The sequence below is a fragment of the Cavia porcellus genome, unplaced genomic scaffold (genome assembly GCF_034190915.1).
Source record: "Cavia porcellus strain 051 isolate PalLab524CR breed Dunkin Hartley unplaced genomic scaffold, mCavPor4.1 scaffold_7, whole genome shotgun sequence".
NCBI classification, from domain to species: Eukaryota; Metazoa; Chordata; class Mammalia; order Rodentia; family Caviidae; genus Cavia; species Cavia porcellus.
Window position 1 is genome coordinate 35,102,355 of NW_026947490.1, and position 24,358 is coordinate 35,126,712.

Below are 24,358 nucleotides of genomic sequence, written 5' to 3' on the forward strand. Positions count from 1 at the left end.
ACAGAAGGTACTGAGAACGACAGTCCCTGTAGGACCTTGCAAGGACTGAGGTCTTAGAGAGAAGGCGGGTGGTGAGGGAAGGGGCTGCCCCACCTTATTCTGAGCTGAGGCCTCTGCATGCTCTTTCTGAGGATCCTCAGTCTGTCTGTTTCTGTTTTCCCCTGCTGGCCTTCCCTCTTCCTCTGACTCTCTCCTTCCTGACACCCCACTGTCACCCTGGCCATCAACTCCTATGACCTATGCAGAGTCTGGGTCCCTGACTGAACCCTGGGCTCTTTGTGTGTGATCAGGATACCCATGGAATCACTGAGGGCTGGCCATACCTGGGGTGTGTCATGTAATAGCTGTAGCATCTGAGTGTCCCCTGTGACCAGGGCTCACAAGGCCAATGGGAACAGTCATGAACCTGCCCACTGTGGTCTCCCTGAGTCTAGTGTCTAGCAGAGCTTTTTTCCCATTCTCAGTTTCTGTTTCCCTTTGCATAGTTCTTTCCATTTCACATTTTTTCCTGCTCTGTAAACACTTACTCTTATGGGACTGGGGATTTAGCTCAGCAGTATAAATGCCTGCCTGGCAAGCACAAGGTTGTGAGTTTGATGCCCCGTACCAAAAACAAAATACAAACCACTCTTAGCTTTTTTGTAGATTTCAAGTATTTAATACCATTTCAGTAACTACAGTGAAGCAGAAATGAGGCAGGAAAGTGGAGAGATGTCAGTCACAGATCCAAATATAGATGCAGAAAGAATGAATTATGCAGATCTGTCTGCACTGCATTGACCATGCCTCACACAGCTTGGATAAGAAAGATTTCTTTCTCCTTTGGAGCAAATGTTCTCTTTTGAGATAAGAACACTGATAAAGAAATTCTCCACTGGGCACAAGGAAAGACCTGAAGAGATGTGTTGTGTGTCTTCCTCTGGCTGAAGACAGGAGAACTCCACTGCCCAATATGCTACCTGCACCATGCTCTCATCTTCAGAGCAGCACTCCTTTGTGAAAAGTGAAAACTCCTGATGATCAATCAGAATTTCAATAACTCTAGCAATGTGTACAGTGACAACCTTCAAAGGACTGTGGTAAAACGCAGTTCATAAGAATAGCCATTATTCATAAATGACAGAAATAAAGATGTACGGAAGCCTCTGAGAAATTAGATGCACCATGATTTTCTTTAAAAAATGACATGCTGTGCCAGAGGTTTAGCTCAGCAGCATAAACGCCTGCTTGATAAAAGTGACACCCTGCAAAATAACACTGAGTTTTCAAAAATATTACGAATTCATAGATGATATTTTCCTCAATTTAATGGCATCACAGGTAAAGTAAAGCAGACATAAACTTAATTTTCACAGATTTTAAGGGACAGGTGGCCCTAACAATGATGCAAAGGACAAGGTAGCCAGGCCGGACAGCTTTGACAGTGTGGGGAAAGGGCTGGAAATGTACAAATAAGTAAACATAGTGACCCAGGATAAAATGGAAAGTGAAGACAGATCAGTAATTATGTAACATAATCCTCTACTAAACTGTAGTCCTTGAAGAGGATGCTTGTAATAATAAATCGTCAATATTTGTATATTGATCACTACACTCATGTGGCAGGGGATGCTGCCTAGATGAGCAGAGTCATATCCGGGTCTCTCAGGGCAGTGGGTGCACAGCAATGTCTTCCTGTGGTTCCCGGTGCAGCAGTACAGGATATATAGTGTGCATGCATTGGGATTGTTTGGCCATATGTTCTGTGTGGCCCCAGTTAGAGCTACTGCATTCTGAATCTCAGTTGAAACTTTCCCATGCACCAGCCTCCATGGTGCTATAGTGAGAAGGAGGTGGTCATCTTCCTTTGTGGGCAGCAAGCAGTAAATTTGCAGAGTGTGACCTTGGGCTGTGACAATCCCACCCTGTTTGTTTTCTAATTTTTCTCAGTTCCTACCTCTTGTCTATCAGGAGAAACATCATGCGCCAAATCAGTCAGTCTCCCATATCCTGTAAATTCTGGAAGGGAAGGCAGCAGAGGGTCATGGTTGAGAAGCCTGTCCTGAGACATGGGATCCACAGGAACCTTGGGAGGTTTATGTACTTCTGTTGCCCAGCTAAATCAGTGCAGGCTAGCACCCAAGACCAGGCACAGTCATGGAGGGCAGGGTCCAGATGGGCATGTGTCACTTCCTGTATGACTATCTGTCCAGGATATTATCTGGCCTGGATTCTCTGTGCCACATGCTCTATTCTCTCTGTCCCTTTGTGCCTCTCAAAGAAAAAGGTTTCCTGGATGGGAGGTATGGATAAGGTGCAGGTGACATAGCAGACTTTCCAGTGAATCCTCTGGCAGCACAAATGCAAGGTGGCCCATTATCTGAGGATATCATTCTGTTTGGGGAGCTGAGATGACTCTGCCTTATGCTAAACCAATCTCCTGCAGGATCCTGTGATGCTCAGAGTCTGGGGTCCACGGTGAGCTGGAATCACCTCTGTGAGGAAGAACCCCCAGTGCTGGTCACTAGGACCCCTATGAAGACCAGGAGCTGCCTACTGTTCTCCAGCCTGCCCAGGATGCAGAGATGAAGGGCTTTCCTGCTGCAGAGTCTGAGAGGAATCTCTTTGAAAGCATTTTGATAAATAATCCCACATTTGATTTCTACTGTTTGAATTTAGGAGATTTCAGCCTATTCTCCCGTGCATACAGTATTATTAATATAGAAAATTCCACAGAAACTTGGCTTAGGTTTGATCGGTGCTCTAAGTGACATAGCTGTTTTGGGAGACCTGTTATGTGCATGCTGGTGTGAGCTGCACGTTGCCCAAACACCAGGTAGCCCTGGGTATATGGAGGCTTTGAGTTAGGGAAAACCTCAAAAGAATATAAATGAAGAAACCACTGATAGCCAAGAAGGGGACAATGGTTCTACATTCCCTCCTTAAACCCTGTACCCTGCAGTCTGATGAAGTCATGACAATCTTACTTTCAGCTTGGCTGAGCCCTGCTTTCCCTGGGATGATGTGATACTGTGTGCTCAGCTATGCTCACTCAGGTTGGGACCCTGATCTCTGAGCTTTACAGTGGGTTTCTAAACAACAAGCTCACTGAGCGCTGTTCTGTATCTGATAACACAGCACAAAGAGGATCAAAGGTTGGGAGAGACAGGAATTCCCAGAGCTATCCATAGCTGCCAACCCACATATCTCATGGTGCCACCTTCAGGGCTGCAGTCTTGAGTTCTTATCCCTCCCCTTCCTCCTGTCAGAATCTTGCAGCCAAAGACACTCTGGAGCTGAAAAAGATGTGAGAATACAGAATCCCCTGGCAATAGATATCTCTTACATTAAAATTAGAATAAATGACAAAAGCTAAACTTCATCCCATTGCACACATCTGCCAGTACTCAGGAGCTCACAGGGCACAGGGGAGTGGAAGCTGTGATGCAGAAAAGCAGGAATTCAGCCTCGCTATAACTTTCTCCCTACTCTAGTTCAGTGGTGGGAATTCAGATTCACAGGTCCGTTTTGTCAGGGAGCTGGGTCTTGCACGGAGACTCACAGGCCGTAATATGTGATGTGGATGGCAAATTACTTGGACTACTGGCATCAGATAACAAGCAGAATCCCTCCTGCACTATCTCACACCTCCTGTCCTCAGGAAATTGCTGGAATGGAGACTTTGCCCCAGTGCTAAGACTATGACTCTGTCATCAGCCAGGTGTGCTTGGCCAGAGAGCCATGGCCGCTCTCTGCATTCCCTGTGCTCTGAAAGGGGGTTTCTGCTGAGTACCAAGGCTCCCTTCATCCCTCTTCTTCCCTGGAATCAGTGTCTGTGCAGAACAAGCCCTGGCCCACTACTCTGAACTAGGGGCTTCCTAGCTGTTGCAATTAGCATGCGGTTTCCTTCCCATGGAATTCTCCGTGTTTCTGGGGCACTCAGCGTGGACACACAGTTTTCCTTCATCTATCAGCCCCAGTAAAGAGGATTTGTGGACTCCGTAGTGTCTGTGGCCCTCAGTGCACAATTCATTGCTCAGTGCTCAATCTCACTGGCCTCTCATAGCTGAAATATCAGTGCTCTGAGGCCCAGGTGATTCCCATTCACCTCTCTGAGCCAGCTGTCCTCCAGGGATCCTGTCCACTGGAGAGTTCAGGAACATGTGCTGGGGAATTATGCTGATGTCCACTCCTGGCCAAGGAAGACTGTACAGACCCTAGGATCCTCTAATGTGACCCAGTCACTCTCATCCCCCTGGGGCAGTAAGGTGATGGTGCTTCTTCTTCTGTCTGAGGTCTGTGGCTGAGGGGTGCATGCCGGTGAGCAGGCAGAGAGGAATCCACACACACTGTGAGCCTGCGGTGTGCAGGTCGGCCACCCACACTTTAGGACACAGCCTACCCTGCACAGGATGGGGTGAGGAGGGACAGTGACAGACATCCACACCCTTTCTCTTCCTGGACACGGCATGGAGCTTGGCCTGGTGCAGCTCACCTGGTGCTAAGAGGAAGCGGCATGAGCAGTAAATATTCTTAGGTTTGCAGCACAACACATCCAGCCTCTCGGTGTTACAATTTCTGGGTTTTCCTTTTTCAAGAGTGATTGAGAGATTACAAATCAGGCCTTAAAAATGTTTTCACATTTTTGTGTTCAGCGTTTCCACTGTGCGCTTGAGTGTGGCTGCAAAGCATTATATGTGGGGAAAATGTGTTAACCAATTCTCCACTGGAAGAAGTTTTGCAACTGTTATCTTCCTCGCTACAATCACCTGACCCAAAAATACAGTGGTCAAACTACTGTATTTGGTTTGGGAGGGAGTATCATTTGTTACTTTATCCCTGCTATATGGACCTTAGCAACAGGATCCCCAGAAAGTGACCTACACCCAGGTGAAGCCCTCTAGTCAGAGATGTGGTGGGGTCTCCCCTGCCTGTACCATGTCAAGGCCATGCTAGGACCTGAGGTTCAGACCCACAGTGAAGGACAAGCAGAGGGAAAGGCAGGTGAGTCCCATTATCTGTAGTCTCCAGTCTTTCCCACACTGCACCTGCATTCCCATCTACCTACCCTCCCTCCTAGAAGCTGACTCTAAAGTTCCCCAGGGAGTGGCCTGCACCCAGCTGAACAGCTTCAAGCTTACACAGGAGCCAAGTGCAGCCCCTTCCTCCCAGGAAGAGGAGAGCTCAACTGTGCCCAGCATGTATGCCCATCTAGTTGGAGAAATTTCAGACCCCACAGTGCAAATATTGACACACAGAGACCTCAGGAGAGAAAGGAGCTGTCCCTATCCACCTACGGACCACAGGCAGCCTGCGGGCTGGCTTGGGACCCTGAGGTATCCTAGACCTCGCCTGATCTTGTGGTCCAAGAGACAGCTACACCGGGGCTGGGGATTTAGCTCAGCGGCATAAGCGCCTGCCTTGCAAGCAGGCAGTTGTGAGTTTGATCCCTGGTACCGATAAAAACGAAAAAGACCAAAAAAAAAAAAAAAAAAGAGAGACAGCTACACCAACACATTTGCGTATATAAAACATTAGTTTTTAAGAAAACTTAGGTGGTTAATGTGCCTGTGTAGTAAAATAACTGAGATTCAGTTAAATAACTGAGACCAAGGAAATCACGAAGTGATCCCATTAATCATGAGTTTAAAAGCACACACTAAGCTTATGAAGTATCTGTACTTTAGAGTAAAAAAAAAAAAAGAATTAAATAAAAATACTTACAATACACACAAAAAACGGAGCAATTTACCTTTGGATGAAAATTACATCAATTTTGACAAATAAAGTAAGGAATAATGATCATAGCAACCAATAGTAATTTAAATTAGAAAATTAAAAATATAAATGTTTAGTTAAAATCTAATAAAGTTTGTAAAGCCCTGGGAACATTTTATAGGAAAGCAAATATTCACAAAAGAAATACAGAAGGAACATGTCTCAACCTTTGCATTTGGAAAAGCTGATGTTCCCACCAGAAATTTTGCCTCATTTTTCTTTAGAGAAAAAGGACAGCACAGGACCTCTGGGTTAAACAGTAGCAAACAACACACTTTGGTATCTAAAAGTGTGAGGAAAGTGGATTTGCCCAAAGAATCAGAGATGCTCTGGTAATTAACATCAGTGTATTTTAACATGTTTATAGAAAAAATATGTTCACCCGAACAGATGAAGAAAATAATTCTACAGAAAGTCACCAAGTGTCCACAATTTCAAATGATAAATGAGTGCTCAGTTGAAGTTGAAAGAATTTTATAAAGAACCTGGAAGAAGCGTCCTACTTACAAAGGAATAATTGGTGATTCTGAATCATGAATTAGGAAGGAGAGAAGGAACTGTGTCACGGGGCTTCTTTTCCACATTACTCAGGAGGTCCATGCAAGGGCGTGAAGGAAAGCTGATGACAACACATAGCAATGACAATGATGACAGAGAAAGCTAGGAATGAGCTGTGGCTCTTCAGAAATTCAAAGCATCATCCTGTGAGAGCAGCTTGTGTATATAAGAAATGGAAATCACTAGGAGGAAGATAATAAAGATATCAAAATACTGGAAGCAAAATGAAAATGTAGACTCCAGACATTTGTGGATACCGGGAAAAGCAGAGCTGCCCCAGGAGAGGGAACAGAGGAGCCCTCAGTCTGTGCTCCTAGGAAATACAGGTGGTAAGTATGCACACACAGTGCTGTGTCAGGAAGTGTTTCCGGGGTGAGAGGTAGATCCTTGGGGAGGATTATGAGGACAGAGAGGAAAGTTAGACCTAGAGGTGTCAGGCCATCAGCCAGCTCCCGGGAGGTGACCTAGGACAGTGTCTCAGGTGAGGGACAAAGGGACAGTTCGCGTCCTGTGGTGTCACCAAAAGGGTCCATGAAAGCAGGATATGGGGACCTCACTGTAACCAAAACATGCAGATGCTGCCAGGTGTGAGGGACCTGGGAGCTGAGGTCACAGTGTGGATGGCTCCAATTCAAGGGCAGAGCAGCACTGGCTCCTGCCACATCCACCCTTGTACCACATGGACAGTTTCCCCACTGTGCTTTTTCTCTGGAAAGAATTTTGCTGGGCTGCCTGGGGCCACCACAGGTAAAGAGAGCTCAGTGTCCCCTTTAGTGGTCACAATTCAGGGTCCATCTGCTCCTCATCCACTGTTGCCATGTGTGCAGGAAGCAGAGGTGGCCCTGGGTGTATCGAGGGCCTATGTCTCTTGCTGTGAGATGCTCCTGAAACAGGGCTGAATTTCTACTGTGAGGCTTTCCAGTTCCACTCAGTTCCATTTTACAACGATCACTTAGAGTCATTCTGTGCCAGACCTCAAAAAATGCTAGAGTCCTCCCTGGCCCAGCATGAAGATCACCCATAGGACCCAGTGCAGGTACAGTGAAGCACTGTTGCTTATTCCTGGTGTGGACTGGATGGTTGCTCCTTCAGTAAGAACCACACTCTGCTTTTATTGCAGGGTCTTTAGACCCAAGGAAACATGAGGTTTAAATTGGATGAATAAGAAGCAGTGTACAGTGAGTGCATGGATACTAACTTTTTCCTCAGTACATATAAGCCATCACCACACTGAGTGATCCTCTGTCGACTGTAGGAGCACTGTGCTCTGTTCACCATCAACACTGATCCCATTTGTTATGTGTCCCTGGGTTTTACTTCAAGCAGGGTTCAGTGATGAGCCTGACTACTTGGAGCAGGTGAGCTCTGTTACTTGCTCTGAACCTGCACAATTTGCAAGCTGATGAATAGAAACTTCATCTTCAATAGAAACGTCCTGCACACACCTCAACTTCAAGTCAGGGTGATGACCCCAAAGACTCAAGCACTCATAAGTGTGGTTTTGGATAGAGTCTGGATTATGGGACTGGATCATGGATGTGTGACACTGGAGTCATTCACTGATGGGTTTCTGAGTGGGTGTGATGTTGGCAGGTGAAATCTGGTGAGAGGAGGTGGCTGCTGTGAGCATGAAATGGCAAATAAGTGTCTTCCCCAGCCCTTTGACTCCACTTACTGCTTTCCGCTCACCACACCAGGTACTGTTTTCCCCTCCCACACCACCTGGGCTTGGAGACAGACGACTGTGAACTAAAGCCTCTAAAAACTATGTCACAATAATCCTTTCCTCAATTAACATGTGAGTGTCCATTATTTTGTACGAACAATAAGAGAGTATGATAACCCCCAGGAGTATCTAGAAAATCTTCCTCACTGGGTCTGATGCCTATGTTGGGTATGAGATGACTGAGCTCACAGCACCTCTGTCTGAGGACTCAGAATGTCTGACTGACTTACATGGAAAATTCCACCTCATGTTCTCAGGTCAGGGCAACCACCTCCGCATGAACTCAGAGGGGAAGGGAGCACAGGGCCATGTGATACAGGGTGAAAGCTTGATGGGGAGCTATGCCCAGTGCAACAAGGTGTGCTGATGGGCTGACAGACATGGGAAAATCCCGTCAGAAGCACCGGGATAAGGAGCTGGGATAGCACTGCAGGTTGGGTGTGTTTCCTGAGTAATGGATGCAAGTGTAGAGGATATAATTGAAGATGTTACAGATATAGATAAATATTGGTATTGGTATAGATTTAGACAGCCAGTAAATTCTGTCTTTTGACTGGTAGAATCCACAGCCTCAGGAGCAAAAAGGGAGCATTGTAAGTGACCTGCATCATCCTCAACCTCACACAGGAGAAGTGTAAGCCCCATGTGTAACCTTGGGGGATGCTGGGCTAGAAATCCTTCCCAGTTGGAAACTCAACCACTAAGAATTTAAAAGAATTGATTTGATTTGGTTTCTTTATCACAAAAGATCATTAGATGAGGAAACTTTAGTTTCATTGTTGGTCCTGGCCAATTTTCTTTGGATATGAGATAGCTCACCAGGTTCCATGTCTGGATCTCTGCACAGATGAGTGCTGAGGGCTGAGTCATGCCCCACACTATACCTGTGCTCCTGTGGTTGCCTACAGTCTTCGTGAATGTGAGCTCATGTCATAAAGGAAAGCCCAGTGTTCATTAGAAATTTATGGAAGGACAACCAACCTGAAAATGGAAATTTCAACAATACAGCTGTATGGTGTAGTCCACTAGCAGCAGGGACCTGTGTCCACCTTAAGGCATCTCCAGGGCTGGGGAAGGACGGCCATTGTGAGGAGCATCATGCTGTGCCAATGGACAGACAGAGAGAGAAACGAGACCCACAGGAGGTTCTGAGAGGAAGGACCTGCCCAGAATGCCCATGCTCTGGGAGGCAGCAGCTGTGAAAGTCTCTGGGTCTTTTGGCTGCTGTAACCTGGAACTCAGTGAGGTGAGGATCAATCAGGAACACGAAGGAGGAAGGAGAAACTCCACATTAGTCTGCAGCCCGACAGGATCAGTGTGGGGAAAAACAGCCCTGTGTCAGTGGATATCAGTTTTGCTTCCTGTGGGGCTCCTGATGTGACCACCCTATAAAGGGCAGAAATCAATCCTTAGCTGTCAAATGGTATGATAAGCACTGTGGTCTCCACACAGTCTCACCTGGAGGTAGGAGACACCATGACCGCCACACTCACTGCCCTGCTCTGCATTGGTGAGAAATGAGCAAGGGGATGGGAATCTCTAGCCTGCTAGTCATAGCCAGGCCCTGGTTGAGCAGGAGAATGGGGTTCAAGAGGCTCCCAGGAGCAGAGGAGCTGCTCAGGCCCCATGGCAAAGCTCTCACATGGAACTCTCTTCCAGGGCTGAGTCTGAGCCACAGGACCCCAGTGAAAACAGGTACATATGTCCCAGATTCCTCCTTTTCCTAGGGACATGGGGTGACTTCCAAGCAGTAGGGGTGGAGCACAGCAGCTATGGGCTGGTGCTGGGCAATCTGGAGGGTCCTGGGACTGAGAGCTGGGATCTGAGGGGAGGAGGAAGGTTCTGGGACCCAGCTGTGATTTTCTTGCAGGGATCCTGCCCAAACAAGGCTCTGGACTGAGTCAGGCTCTGTGATACCATGTTGTAAACCTATTACTGTCTGGTCTGAGAAGACTATGGGATCCCAGGAATATGGTCTGTACAAAGAGAGAAGCCAGAAACCCTGGACAAGACAAACATTGACAGAACTCAAGAACATGGCCATGTTCTCCATCCAATCCACGACAAAGAATCACGCAGGGCTACATTACTGCTACCCTGTCTGGCTACTCAGAGCCCATTGAGCCCCTGGAGCTGGTGGTGATAGGTGAGAGGTCACTCAGGGTCTCAGCCCCAGGCTCTGTCCTCAGAAAGGGGTCTGCTCTCAGGAGTGACCCTTCTCACAGTCCAGCTCTGGGAACAGTGTGAGAGATGTGAGTCCATTTCACATGCTGCCTCCTACTCTTTTAGGATTCTACAGTAAACACAGCCTCTCAGCCCTAGCCAGTCCTGTGGTGACCTCAGTAAGGAAGGTGACCCTCCTGTGTGTGGCACAGCTGGGATCTGACAGGTTCATTCAGACCAAGGAAGGAGGAGACAAGCTCTCCTGGACACTGGACTCACAGCGGGCAGGCCAAGGCCCTGTTCTCTGTGGGCCCTGTGACCACCAGACACAAGTGGACATTCAGATGCTACAGCTGTTACTGGAACCAACCCCTGCTGTGGTCAGAGCCCAGTGACCTGCTGGAGTTCCAGATCTCAGGTGAGGAAACCCGAGCTTTTTCCTTTCATGACTGAGGACCTGAACTAGAGACCTTGCAAGCACCTTGTGGTGAGATGGGTGAGGCGCCCAAGGATGCTAATCTCAGGGACAGAGTTGGGGACAGTGAGATCGGAGATATCAGAGCCAGGACAAGACAGGGAAAGTTCACATCATAGTGTCCAGAAGGGTGCAGTGTCATCAGGCGACTCCTAGGGTGTCTTTTGCTCATCACAGATCAGCCTTAAACTTGAGCCACATGGGACTCACTGTGTGTAGTCAGAACATATCACCCCCTTTCACCTGCTTCCTTGCAGGTATCCCCCCAAAACCCAAGCTCCTGGCTCAGCCAGGCTCTAGGATACCCTCCGGGATTCCTGTGACCCTCTGGTGTGAGGGGACCCAGGAGGCGCAGCTATATAATCTGTACAGAAAGGACGGCCCAGAATTCTCAGACACACACAGAGTCAGGGAACAAGGCCAAGTTCTCCATCCCATCTGTGACAGAAGACAATGGAGGGAGATATCATTGTTACCATAGCAGCCCTGCTGGCTGGTCTGAACCCAGTGATGCCCTGGAGCTGGTGGTGACAGGTGAGAGGACACTCAGAGACCCAGCCCCAAGTTTTGTCCTCAGGAGGGAGTCTGATCTCAGGGGTGTCCCCCTCTCACAGCCCAGCCCTGGGCACAGTGTGGGAGGTGTGAGTCCATTTCATGCTGCCTCCTTGTCTCATAGGAGTCTACAGCAAGCCCAGCCTCTCAGCCCTGCCCAGCTCTGTGGTGACCTCAGGGGAGACTGTGACCTTGCAATGTGGCTCATGGGAGGGATTTGACAGGTTCTTTGTGATTAAGGAAGGAGAAGACAAGTTCTTCTGGACACTATACTCACAACCAGGCCCTACCCAACAGGTCCTCGCCCTGTTCCCTGTGGGAACTTTGAACCCCACGGAGAGGTGGACTTTCAGGTGCTATGGCTGTTATGCTACCAAGCCACATGTGTGGTCGGAGCCCAGCGATGCCCTGGAGCTCCTGGTCTCAGGTGAGGAAGTCCTTTCTTTGACCCAATCATGTTTGAGTCCCTAAATAACTGACAGAGGCCATTTTACAGATCGTCCCTAGGAGGAGGTTGGGGCAGGATATATGCGCTTCATGGGGTGGTTTCAAAGCTAAGAGAAAAGTTGGGGTCCGGCCTGGGAGAAGAACAGCACCAGAAGTGAGGATTAGGGAGCTCAGGCCCTCACCTTCCCTTTCTTCCTAGGAATTATTGAAGATCAGCCCAGCACAGCAGAGTCTGAATCCCCAGGTGGTAAGTGAAAGTCCTACTGGGAGGGTCCCAGGGCAGGGGCTGACCTGGGGGTTGCTGCATCCTCCTCTGGAGATGCTGACTTGGACCAGCTCCTTTGTGCGGGCCTCAGTTTCTCCAGGTATAAGGAGTGGCCTGGCCCTGACCTTCAAGTTCCTCAGTGAAGACCTTGCTGTGAACCTCGGAAAGGAAGCTTCCCAGGAGAGATCCAGGATGTGACTGCAGGGATCCTGTCCCTCTCTGCAGTGACAGTGACAGTGGGGAGGGTGCCGGGCAGAGCAGCAGCACTCAGATTCTCTCCCTGCCGCTCAGGAGCTCAGCTCTGGTGGGAGAAGTAGCTTGGAAGTCAGACATCCTGGGCTCATTCTCCACCTGCCCCATCCTTCTGTCACCTGGGACCCAAAACTGACCTGAAGCGGCACCACCAGTTCTACCTCAGGACTTCATGTCCCAGTGAAGCCCTCTGTCCCACAAAGTCACCCTGTGTCCTGTTCCTGGCACTGGTCTGAGACCCCAGAGCACAGAGGGGAGGGTCCAAGGGGAAAATCCCTCCATGAGGAGGCTGACACAGGCTGGAACTCCCTGCCCAGGCTCCCACCCTGAAGTCTCCCATGGAGATGATGGGTAGGGAGAGAACCCAAAGGGACACAGGTGAGATGGGAGGAAGTGGGACTGGACTGAGGGACAGAACAGGGCCCTGTCCTCTCCTCCTGACATCTCCACTGCAGAGTCAGCTGCTCTGCTGTTTCCAGCACCTCAGTCATGGCCCTGCCCACGTGGGTGGGGGAGACACTGTCACCTAATGCCTGAGAGTATTGCACACATCCTAGCACTATGTGTGAATTTCAGGGCAGGATCAGTCTCCAGAGGAGCCGGGAAGGGGACACTGAGGGAGCCTGGTGGCTTCCTGGGGCTCTGAGGACAGGGTGCCTGCTTCCCGGTGGTCAGAGGGGTGGAGGTGTCTGAGGGCCTGGCAGGAAGCAGGGCTCTGGAGGGCAGAAGGCAGCCTTGCTGGGGTCCAACTGCGGGTGAGGCTGAGCCCCCAGCACAGCCACTTCTGAAGAGACAAGCGCTGCTGGCACTATGGGGCAGGTCCCCTCCTGAGTCCCCTGGGGCCTTTGAGCTCAGTTCTCACCTGAGACTTGGGAAGGAGCAGCGCTGCTGGGAGGGGTCACTGGGTTCCCCACCAGGCAGGGTTGCTGTGCAATCTTGTTTGGGTCATTGCGCATTTCCTGTTTGTACTCCTGTGCAGTTGCTCTGTCTTTTCAAATGTAAAGAGACACTTTTCTGTGGAAATGGAGTTACAGATATATGAAACCTTAAATAACACTTGCCTGCACTTCTGTTTTCACAGGAATAGATTATCCTTGTATGTCAATTATAGAGAATAACAATATCACACATATCTAATATGGTTGAATTGGGCTTTAATTTATTAATAAACTTTAGAAATATTTCAAAGTTGTATTCATATGAATTACAAACATTTTAAAGGAATGTTTAAATTGATCAACATTTTAATTATTTGAAAATAATTCTGTGATTCATATTTTTGAATAATAACACTAATAACCAAAAGGATATTAGGTTTAATCCTTTTATGCTACCCTATGTTTATTTACTTATTTGTTTGTTTATTTATTTATGGTACTGCGAAGTGAAATCAGGACCTTGCACTTGCCAGGAAGGCACTATACCACTGAGCTACAGCCCAGGCCTCCATACTGATTTTTTTATTCTCCTCTCTCCTCCAGCTTTTCAAGCAATGTGTTTAGATTACTGATAAAACTTGTGTCCAGTACACTAAAATGAAAATTATATTTCATAAAATCTCAATAGGTCGCAAATGTTCTTGATTAAAATGTGCATGCACAAGGCTATACATGTCTCCACTGTAATCTAAATATGCACTAATGCTGTATTTATGTTTGTTCTCTACAACTTTTCATCTATATTCTCAATGTCGTTCAATCAATATATTTTTCTTCTGTATTGTTGGTCATTTAACATAGATTTTCATTCTGAAAGTAGAAGCACTGTTTCCATGAAGCAGTAACACTTTTGCCATGTGGAACACAAACTTCCTTGTACACGCTAGTATCTGTGTCTGTGTGTGCACCACACTACAGATGTTTCTAACTGCATGACGATGAGTTAACAGAAGTCATAGGGAGGCAGAGGCACCAGGGGACCTGACTGGGGGGAGAAGGGGTGCACCCCGGACTTCATCTCATGTGCTCCTGATCCTCTGGAGCCCTGAGGACTAGCCCTCACCCTTGGACCCTGGGTCTTCACTAGTGGTCAGGAAACCCCTCTCCAGGGGAGGCTGGATATCCTGCATCCCACACTAAGCACAATATCTTGTGTCCCACACTAAGTACAGAGCTCACAGAAATTGGCTATGTAGGAATTAGAGATCACTTTTGTCATGAATCCTAGGCTTTGTGAACTCAGCTAAACTTTGCTCCTAAGGGACTCAGATGCAAGTCCTGAGCTCATGCAGCAGTGAGGCTGATGAGTCTAAGTGACCAGAGGTGACACTGCTGCGCAGCAAAGCCTCACTAAGAGACTGTATCACGTTTGTCATGATATTGAGAAACAAGGATGTGGAGGTGGGGAGAGGCTCGCGTTTGTTTGTTCAAAGCTTTACATGTCCCACTCATCTTCCTTGGTTCCCAGGAGCACCTGAGACCATCAGCCCATCACAGAACAGCTCAGAGCCCAAGACAGGTGAGGAAGGAGAATTCTGTTATGTGGCTGGACACAGGGGTCAGGTCATGTCCGGGAGTGCAGGTGGACATGCAGGGACCAGGGGGTATTCTGCTATGTTCTGACCTCTGTGACTTCTTTGTCCCCATCCCAGCCTCACAGCCCCAGGATTACACAGTGGGGAATCTCGTCCAGATAGGCCTGGCTGGCCTGGTCCTGGTGGCCCTTGGGATTCTGCTCTTCCAGGCTCACTGCAGTCAGAGAAGGACCCAAGATGCAGCCAGAATGTGAGGACAAGAATGAGCCTTCAGTGCAGGCAGTGCTTGGGCCTTGGACATGAATTCTACAAACTGAAGTGGCTCTAGAACAAACTCCTGGGTCCAAGTTGGGTTACCCATCCACTGAGAGGCCTGAGGGAGATGATGAGGTTTGGGTGCAGGGGAGTCTGGTGTGGTCTGAAGAGAACTCTTTCTCTGTAAAATGGCTCACCTAGGGTGTCCCCATTCTTCCTTAATCCTGAGCACCTCTGCTACAGGCCTTCCCCACACCTGTGGCCCTGAGCCCTGTGAGACACAGGCAGAGGCTGCTCAGCCTTGCTGGGGTCTGACTGCGGTTGAGGCTGAGGCCCCAGCACAGCTGCTCCTGCAGAGAGAAGCACAAGGTTGCGGGCTCCACTGGGCATGACCCCTCCAAAGGCCCCTTGGACCTCTGTGCTCAGTGCCCTCCTGTGACTCAGGAGGGGCCGGCACTGCCCCCAGGGTCACTTGGGGTCTCTGCCCAGCTGATCTGCAATGCAATGTGGTTGGGTTCTGTTATGCATTTGGACTTCACACTTGTGTGACTTTACTGCCATTTTCGTAAACTAAAAATAACAGTTTTTTGTGAAATTTAAAGATATGTGAAATTGCCCTTAAAAATATAATTACACCCCTAGCTTCTGGGAATTTTATCAGATACAATAATTGCAGAGAACAACTTTTTAATGCTGTTTTCTATTCAAGATGGTGAAAATTGAGGTTCATTTATAAATTATAGAAACATTTCAGATTTTCAGATGAAAATCTTATATTCACAAAAATTTTGTAATATGATCCCATATTTTAAAAATTGATAACTTAAAACTTGGTGATTTTATATTTTCTGAATAACAGTTTGTTATACAACAAAGCTGTTGGTTTGCATATATTACTAGTACTTTATATTAAGATTGTCCTTCCAATAACTTTTTAATGATCTAAATTCACTGATAAACTATATCAAGTAAATTTAATTTCTCAATTGCATGCCTACCTCAATTATCTTTATATACATAGTGATATATTATTATATCTAGCTCTACATAGTTCAGAATAAGAATATTTATTCATATTCTGTCTTTCTTTTCTTTTTTTCTGTACTGGAATAAGGACTTTACTGCACAGGTTGAATGTTAAAAACTGACTGTGTCCATATTTTCTGTAACACAAAGAACTTAAGAGATCACTTGTTCAGAAGAATCCTGGAGGCAGAGACTCAAAAGTCAGAAATTAACATGGGATGAGTGTCCTAGGAGCACCTATATAAGCATTGTGCTCATTGTGTAAGTTTCATACATTTACGTTTCTTTTCCCTTTTAACCCCATTATTCATTTATTCCACTTGCAACTTTTTACATGTTTATTATAGGTCATTCTACATGAATTTACATGTCTATAAACTAGATGCACTGATTTTAGGAACTGCTGACCTTTCCACCACGTGAAACACAGATACAAATGTGTGTGTGTATGTGTGTGCATGTGCGTGCATGTGTGCATGCATGTGTGTGTGTGTGTGTGTTTGTGTGTGACTCTGTAGTTATTTCAAACCATGAAATAATCAATTGGGATGATAGGGAAAGAGCCCCAGGCTTGGTCACAGGCCTCGACATTCACCCTCTTAAACCTGAATTTCAGTTGTCCTATGGGTCAGAGCTTCATATCTGGTCAGTAAATGAAGAGAAATTCACCTCCAAGAGAATAAGTGTACATTGTCCTGAATTCCAGATAAACCAAAAGTGTTCAGTTATTTCCCAACTTGAAATCTTAATTTTTCTCATTCTGAGCTCTTTGAACTCAGGCTGCCTTCATTCCAAAGTTACTCCAACTCAAGTTCTGAATTCACAGAGTGCATTGAGGGTGAATACTACACTGGGAAAGGGCTCCTTATGGATGGTCATGAAGTCATGTCATGATCGTAAGATACAAGGGTGTGGAACCCAGAATAAAGGCTCTGGTCCTTCAGTGATTCACACATTTTTTTCTTTCTTGATTCTCAGGAAAAGTGGAGACCCTTAGTCCACTACAAACCCAGTTAAACTCCAAATCAGGGGAGTAAAAACACTTCTCAGTTATGGAGCTGCATTCACAAGGTGAAATCTTCTTTAGGGAAGCAGGTGCCCCTGGTGGATATTCCGGAATTCTGGGGTGATGTTGGTCTTCTCTGACCTCTTTGTCACTAACTCCTCCTGCAAACCTCAGGATCACACAGTGGACAACCTCATCTGGATGGGCCTGGCTGACCTGGTCCTGGTGGTCCTCAGAATTCCATTATTCCAGGCTTGACACAGCTAGAGTTGGATCCACATGCATCCAGGAGCTGAACACATGAGAGAGAACCCTCACTGAGTACTCATAGTGGTGGAGACTTGTCTTCCTGGGATGCATTTTGAGTTTCATTTTGCATGTGGGTTGACACTCATGTTCACCTTATTCAGCCCAGTATTTGAGGGGTTTCGTAGAGTCCAACAGTCTGATGGAGGTTTGATCCCCATCATCATACAGAGAAGAGAGAAAAATGGCATTATTAGCCTACAGTAAAAAACAGAACTTTCATGGCAGCCTTAACAATATAAAGGAAATCAGTGAAAATGATAGAGCCTCAACTACTCATGTATTTACATGTGATAAGAATGAATAAAAGCTATAGCTATACCAATGTTAACCCTAGAAAATGAAACTTCCCTAGCAATATAGCCACAAAGGCCAACCAAATTTTGTCTTTCAATGAACATCTAGTCAATGCATCAGCTCCAAAATTATTAATAACAGAAAAGAAGTCAACAATATATGTTAGAATCAACTATACAGCTAAAAATTTAGTAAGGTTTATAAACAATAACAATAGCTATGTAATGTATGGGGAAAGGAAAAAGAAACAAGTAAAATTTGAAAACAATGAAAAAGGAGAAGAGATGAGAAATGTAAGGTAAAGTACCCAATTTGAGAATGAAAGAAATTAGTAGAATTAGGATAAAGGTACTAAAATAATCTAAAAAAATGACTAAAAACAAAGAAGAAAAGAAAACATAGCAGAAATAAACAAAAAAAAGATATTTCCCCTTGTGTTTGGGTGAGTGGTTTCTTCCCAAGGTCACTGGGATGGAATACACAGATACAGGGGAGCAGTGAGTCACAGCAAGAGCTTATTCTCTTCTACCCACGTCTTCTGTGTGCATGCTGGGTCCTGCCCCACACTTCCTACTGGGCAGTGTCAATCAATGATGTGGTGTCTCCTTATATGATTATATTCATTCTAGCAGCTCTTAGTGTTTGTGACCCTGTATGCCCCAAGTCACTGCTATCTTCACCCAGCTTCATGGTCTGCGGTCCTGTGAAAACCCCTGCTCTAGAGCTCTCTCTGTCCATACACGCCAGTATGTGGCAACTGTTCAAGATGAAGAATGTTCTTGACCACATTGGCATACAGGAAAAACATGCAGGAATCCAAATTCTGTGCCTTCCACTTTCACATGTGACTGTGACTGTCTCAGAAAATCACATGCAAATGGCATGTCTTATCACAAAAGGCACAGACCACTATGTCACACCTGATCAGAGCTCACCACTGCTTACACTTCTCAGGGAGTCCATGTCTGTGACTGTCTCTTCTCACTGTCTCCCACCCAGGAGGTGTAGTAGGGTGATCCAGAAACCCTGAATGTAGTTACATTGTGACTTCTCGTTCCTGGAACTGTTTAGTCCTAAGCAATTAACCTGTTCCCCAAATGTGTCATGATTAAGCACTCTCAAATGTGACAGAGACTACAATGGATTTCTTATCCAACTATAACCAGCCATGTGAAGAAGTTGCTTTCAGACTAAAATTCAAAATTTATGTTTGCAGTTTAACCACAGGATTTTCGTGGGGGCTAGCATTGCTAGTTCAGTCCGCTGTTTCTCCTGAGTCCTCCAAGCCTGGCAAGATTTACCTTGTGTTCACAGTCACAGGATACCTTCTCAACCTTTGGATTGGCATACCAGGCTGCCTTCTTTTCTCTACACTATGTGCAGTTTATTCGGTTTCTTTGTGATTTCCAGTTTTCTTGGATTGCTCTTCCTTGATCCCCAGGGCTATGTTTCCTTAGTATTTCTGTAAGTCATTGTTTCCCAGGTGTCTGGTTTTCCAGTTGTGGAGAGGCTGTGTTATGCTCCTGAGTTTTAATCTACCATCTTCCAGGAGATTTTTGGGTGAACTAACATCTATCAGAGCAACTAGAGGGTTCAAATGGTAGAAACAGTGCAGTATACTTCAGCTTTAATAAAATAAGCTGACACTTTAAGTTATGGCCAAGTTGGGCTATATGGATCCAAGTCTTAGAAAATGTTCTAAAGACTTTTTCTAATTGTGAATCACCTCAGCCAATGGGAACATTTAAATGTGCTTTGCACAGCATGAGAGGTCCTTCTCTCAAAACATGGCAAGGAATGCAAAGCAGTCACCTGAGCACTCCTAGAAACAGGAAGATCCTGGCTGGTGCTTTTAACACTAGAGCCCAGAAGGGAGAGGGGAGGATGACTCAGGCATAGCTGCTGTGTTAAGGTTCAGGACAGCACTGCCTGGAAAGGAAATGTGGGTGTCAAGGGAGAGGGTAACTGTAACCACAAAGTGACACCTGTCATGGCTTTCATTCAAACACAATAACAATTATACATATGTGTGTATCAGGCTGTCTTGAAAGCACAATTTAAGCTTCCATAACAAGGTCTAAAACTAAAAACCTTAGTAACACCGTAAGAGGAAAGCACTCGCTCACTGCAAAAAAAAAAAAAAAAAAAAAAAAAACACCCCAGCCCCTCATTTGATAGAAACATTTAATATAGTATTTATATTTTATGAATATTAAATGAAGAAAGTTCAAGAGCAGTTCACCTTGAGATCCTGTAATTGAAGTGACATATTGTCTAGCTTTATTGTGAGCCTCCTTACTGCATTACTGAGGAGACTTTGGTGTATTTGAACTATAGAAGTTGTTTTCCATACAACTGCAGTGTAAAGCATTGCCACCGTCTAGCTGATTGACACACTTTAGAGCCACACACCTGCAGACAGCATTTGTGTCTTTTGTTCTGCTGTGTGTGTATTTATTGTTTTATAATTTTATTACCTAGAGTAATCAAAAGGGGATATTAAGGAAGCAAAAATGGTCAATAAATTGAGTATTGCATTCTTTTAATTACTTAAGAGTACAAGATATAGGCATTTAATTGTCCAAAGGTTTCTGCTTTACCCCATTCCATTTTCTCTTATCTTTTGAACATTTTTTTCCAATTAAAATTTTTTCCATGCTTTGAAAACACTGACTCTGAGGTGGTTTGCAGATATCAAGTGTACAGTACCATTTTGGTAACTGAAGTAAAGCAGAGCTGTGATGGGGAAGTGGAGAGATGTAGGTCAGGAGTCCTAATGTAGATGCAGGAGGAATTCGTCATGGAGATCTGTCCATACCATGCTGACCACATCTCACACAGCTGTGGATGAGGAGGTTTTCTTTCTTCTTTAGAGCAAAGTATGTTCTCTTTCAAGATAAGGAGACTGATGAAAAAATTCTCCACTGGGCACAAGGAAAGATCTGAACATAAGCTTTGTGATAGGAGAATTTCACTGCCCAATGTGCTACCTGCTCCATGCTCTCATCTTCAGAGCAGCTCTTCTTTGTTAAAAGTGAAAAATCATGATGACAAAGGAGAATTTAAACTTCTCTAGTGCCATCAAAAGTGAAAACCGTGGGCCATTTATAGGTCGGTGGTAGAGCATCTGCCTGGCAAAAGCGAGGTCATGATCACTGGCAAAAAAAGAAAAGAAAAGAAACAAAGAAACAAAGAAACAAAGAAACAAAGAGAAAAATATAACCTCCTATCCATGACTATAGTAAATAACTCTTAATAACAATAGGATTGACTCATAAAATGACAGAAATAAAAATGTATGAAAATCCCTGGGAAATTAGATGCACCATGATTTTCTCTAAAAAATGAAATCATGCAAAACAGAACCAAAGTTTTTAAAATGTTACATGTTCATTGAAGATATTTTACTCATTTCACTGAAATCACAAGTAAGGTAAAGTGGACAGAAAATAGTCAATTTTCAAAGATTTTAAAGAAATGCTAACATAGCAAATCATAAAAGGAGAGGACAACCAAGGCTGAAACCTGTGATAGAGTGTGGGAAAAGGGTTGAAAATGTACAAAATAAATAAAAATAGGGACCAGTATAATATAGAAATAGAAATGAGATCAATACCATAATCCTCTAATAAACTGCAAGCTATGAAGGAGACCTATGGAATTAGTTGAGTGCATTTGTTATATAAATTATCAATATTTTTATATTCATCACTATGCACAGGTAGCAGGGGATGCTGCCTAGAGGAGCAGAATCACATCCAGGTCTCACAGGGCAGTGAGTACACAGCAATTTCTCCCTGTGGTTCCAGGTGCAGCAGTATAGGATGTGCAGTGTGCATGCACTGGGATTGTTTGGCAGGCAGTGGGTTTGTTGTAGCCCTGGTTAGAGCTGGTGCACCCTGGGCCTTGTCTGAAACTTTCTCACACACCTTCCCCACTTCACTGTGGGGAGAAAGAGCTGGTCATCTTCTTTTATGGGCAGCAAGTGGTGAACTTTGGGGATGGTGACTTGGGACTGTGACCATTGCACCCTGTTTATTTTCTATCTTTTCTCACTTCCTGCCTACTGTCTTGCAGAAGAAACACCATGCCCCAAATCTGTCATCCTCCTGTGTTCTGTAAACCCAGGAAAGTAAGGCAGCAGAAGGTCATGATGGAGAAGTCTGTGTTGAGACATGGGGTACTCAGGACCCTTGGGAGGCTGAGTTCAGGCACTCCTGGTACCCAGCCTGATTGACCCAGGTCAACACAAGGACCTGGCAAATTCTTCAAGTGCAGGATCCACATGGATATGGGTCCCCTCCTGTGTGATTATCTCCAGGATATTGTCTGAACTGGATGCTCTATGCCACATGCTGTGCCCTCTGTGTCTGTGCCTGCCCCTTGAATATAAAGGGCTTCCCTAGTGAGAGGTATGGATTAGGGACAGGTGATATAGCAGACTTTGCAATGAATCCTCTAGCAGCTCACCTGCAAGGTGTCCCAGTACCTGAGGGTATCATTCTGTTCACGGAGTTGACACAACTCTGCCTTGTGCTAAGCCAGTCTCCTGCAGGAACCTGTGATGCTCAGAGTCTGGGCACTGGTATGAGCTGGAATCACCTCTGTGAGGAGGAAGCTTCCCATTGATGGCAACTAAGACCTCTGTGAAGACCAGGAGCTGCCTGCTCTTCTTCAGCCTGTCCAGGAGGAGGAGATAAAGGGCTTTCCTGCTGCAGAGTCAGAGAGGAACCTCTATTAGAGAATTGTGATAACTGATTCCACATTTTGAGTTTCATTGCTTCAGTCTGGGAGATTTCAGCCTATTTTACATACAGTGGAATTAATACATACAGTACATACAGTAGAATTAATACATACAGTAGTATTAATAACGAAAGTTGTGAAGAGAAACCTGGCTCAGGCTTGGTCACCACTCTGAGAAATTGCTGTTGTAGGAGAGCTGTCGTGTCCATGCCAGGGTGAGCTGTACATTGCCAAAACACCAGGTAGTGCTGGACATACAGATGCTCTGGAGTGGAGAAATCCTCACAGGGATGCAAGTGAAGAAACCTCTGAGGGCCATGAGTGCGAGAATGGCTTCACACTCCCTCTCTAAATCAGGACCCTCTGCTCTCTCCTGCGTGGTCATGACAATCTTCCTACCAGATTAGATAAACTTTGGTTTCCCTAGAGATTATGTGATGCTATATGGTCAGCTATCCTCACACAGATTGTCCCCCCCCCCCATCTCTGAGCTCCACACTGGATTTCTAAATAACAACCCCACTGAATTTTGTTCTGCATCTGACACTGCAGCACAAACAGGACCAAATGATGGGTGGGACAGGAGCTCCCTGAGCAGACAGCCTCCCCTCAGCTGCCAACCTCCACATCCCATGGTGCTGCTTTCAGGGTGCAATCTTGGGCTGTTATCCCTCCCCTTCCTCCTGTAAGAACACTGCAGGCAAAGACACAACAAGTGGCAATGATATGAGACTTCAAACACCCCATAGCAGGGTTCACTCACTGCCCTTTCCCCTAGGACTGTGAGCTAAGCCCAGAATCATCTGAAACTCAGCACCCACCAAGCCATGCAGAGGCCAGGCCACTCCAATCTGTGAGCCCACAGAGCATGTAGGGCAACAACCTGGGACTCTCTTGGGTAGGTTTCCTTTATAGCAATTCTGCTCCTTCTCAAGGTGGCACCTGATAAATCTGCATAGGGCAGGATCTTGATTAACAATCTAGGATAATTTAGCCATACCCAGCCTCCTGTGACTCCATTAGTGACATTAGACCTGTGAGGATGTGAGCCACACTTGAGTTCTCAGTATTGGTGGCTAAAGTTTCTGAAACTCCCTTGAAATAATCTTATAGTGCTTGGTGGGAATGTCCAAACCAATCTTTCTTGAAATTTTCCAGGAGACTTTCACAGTGATGACATCTATTCTGTATCTGAACTATCTATCAAGTAGGGCAGTAACTAGCAGTGCATATCACTTATATTTAAATTAGAATAAATGAAAAAAGTTAAACTTCAGCTCTTCACCAAGATCTGTCAGAAATCAGAATATCACAACACACAGGTTAGTGCACGCTGTGAGGTAGAAAATCAGGAATTCAGCCCTGTTCCTTGATAACAACTTCTCTCATGCTCTAGGTTGGTGGTGGGAATTTAGAATCACAGGTCCATTTCATCACAGAGCTGAGTTTCAAGTAAAAGAGGCACAGACAATAACATTTGAGGTTGCTGGCAACATGACTTTGTCTCCTGACATCAGGTAACCAGCAAAATCCCTCCTGCACCACCTTGTACCTCCTGGCATCCTGGAAATTGCTGGGATGGAGACTTTGACCCAGCACTGAGGCTGTGAACCTGTCCTGAGCCTGGTGTCCTGTGGACAAGGAGCCACGGCTGCTCTCTGCAGTCCCTGTGCTCCGGAAGCAGGTTTCTTCTGACCGCACAAGGCTCCCTTTATCCTTCTACTGGTGTGAGGAGGGACATAGAGAGGTGCCATGTTACTTGAGTAATTATCATCAGTGTATTTAACCATAGTGACAGAAAAAATGTGTTCACCTGAGCAGATAAAAAAAATTCTATAGAAATATAGCAGGTGTCACAATTTCAAATAATAGTGTGAGTTCTCAATTGAATTGGAAAGAAATTTACAAATCACCTAGAAGAAGATTTCTGCTTACAAAGGAGGAATTGATGCATTTTCCTCAAGTATTAGGAAGGAGAGAAGGAATTGTGTCACTGGACTTTTGTTCAGCAGTTCTCTGGAAGTGTAGGCAAGGGTGTGAAGGCAACATGATGA

General features: G+C 45.8%; 1 pseudogene; it reads left to right on the forward strand.

Annotated features, from left to right (window-relative positions):
• Positions 1–10,696: 10,696 nt before the first annotated feature.
• LOC106026631 (leukocyte immunoglobulin-like receptor subfamily A member 5) lies at positions 10,697–14,922 on the forward strand (annotated as a pseudogene).
• Positions 14,923–24,358: the final 9,436 nt, after the last annotated feature.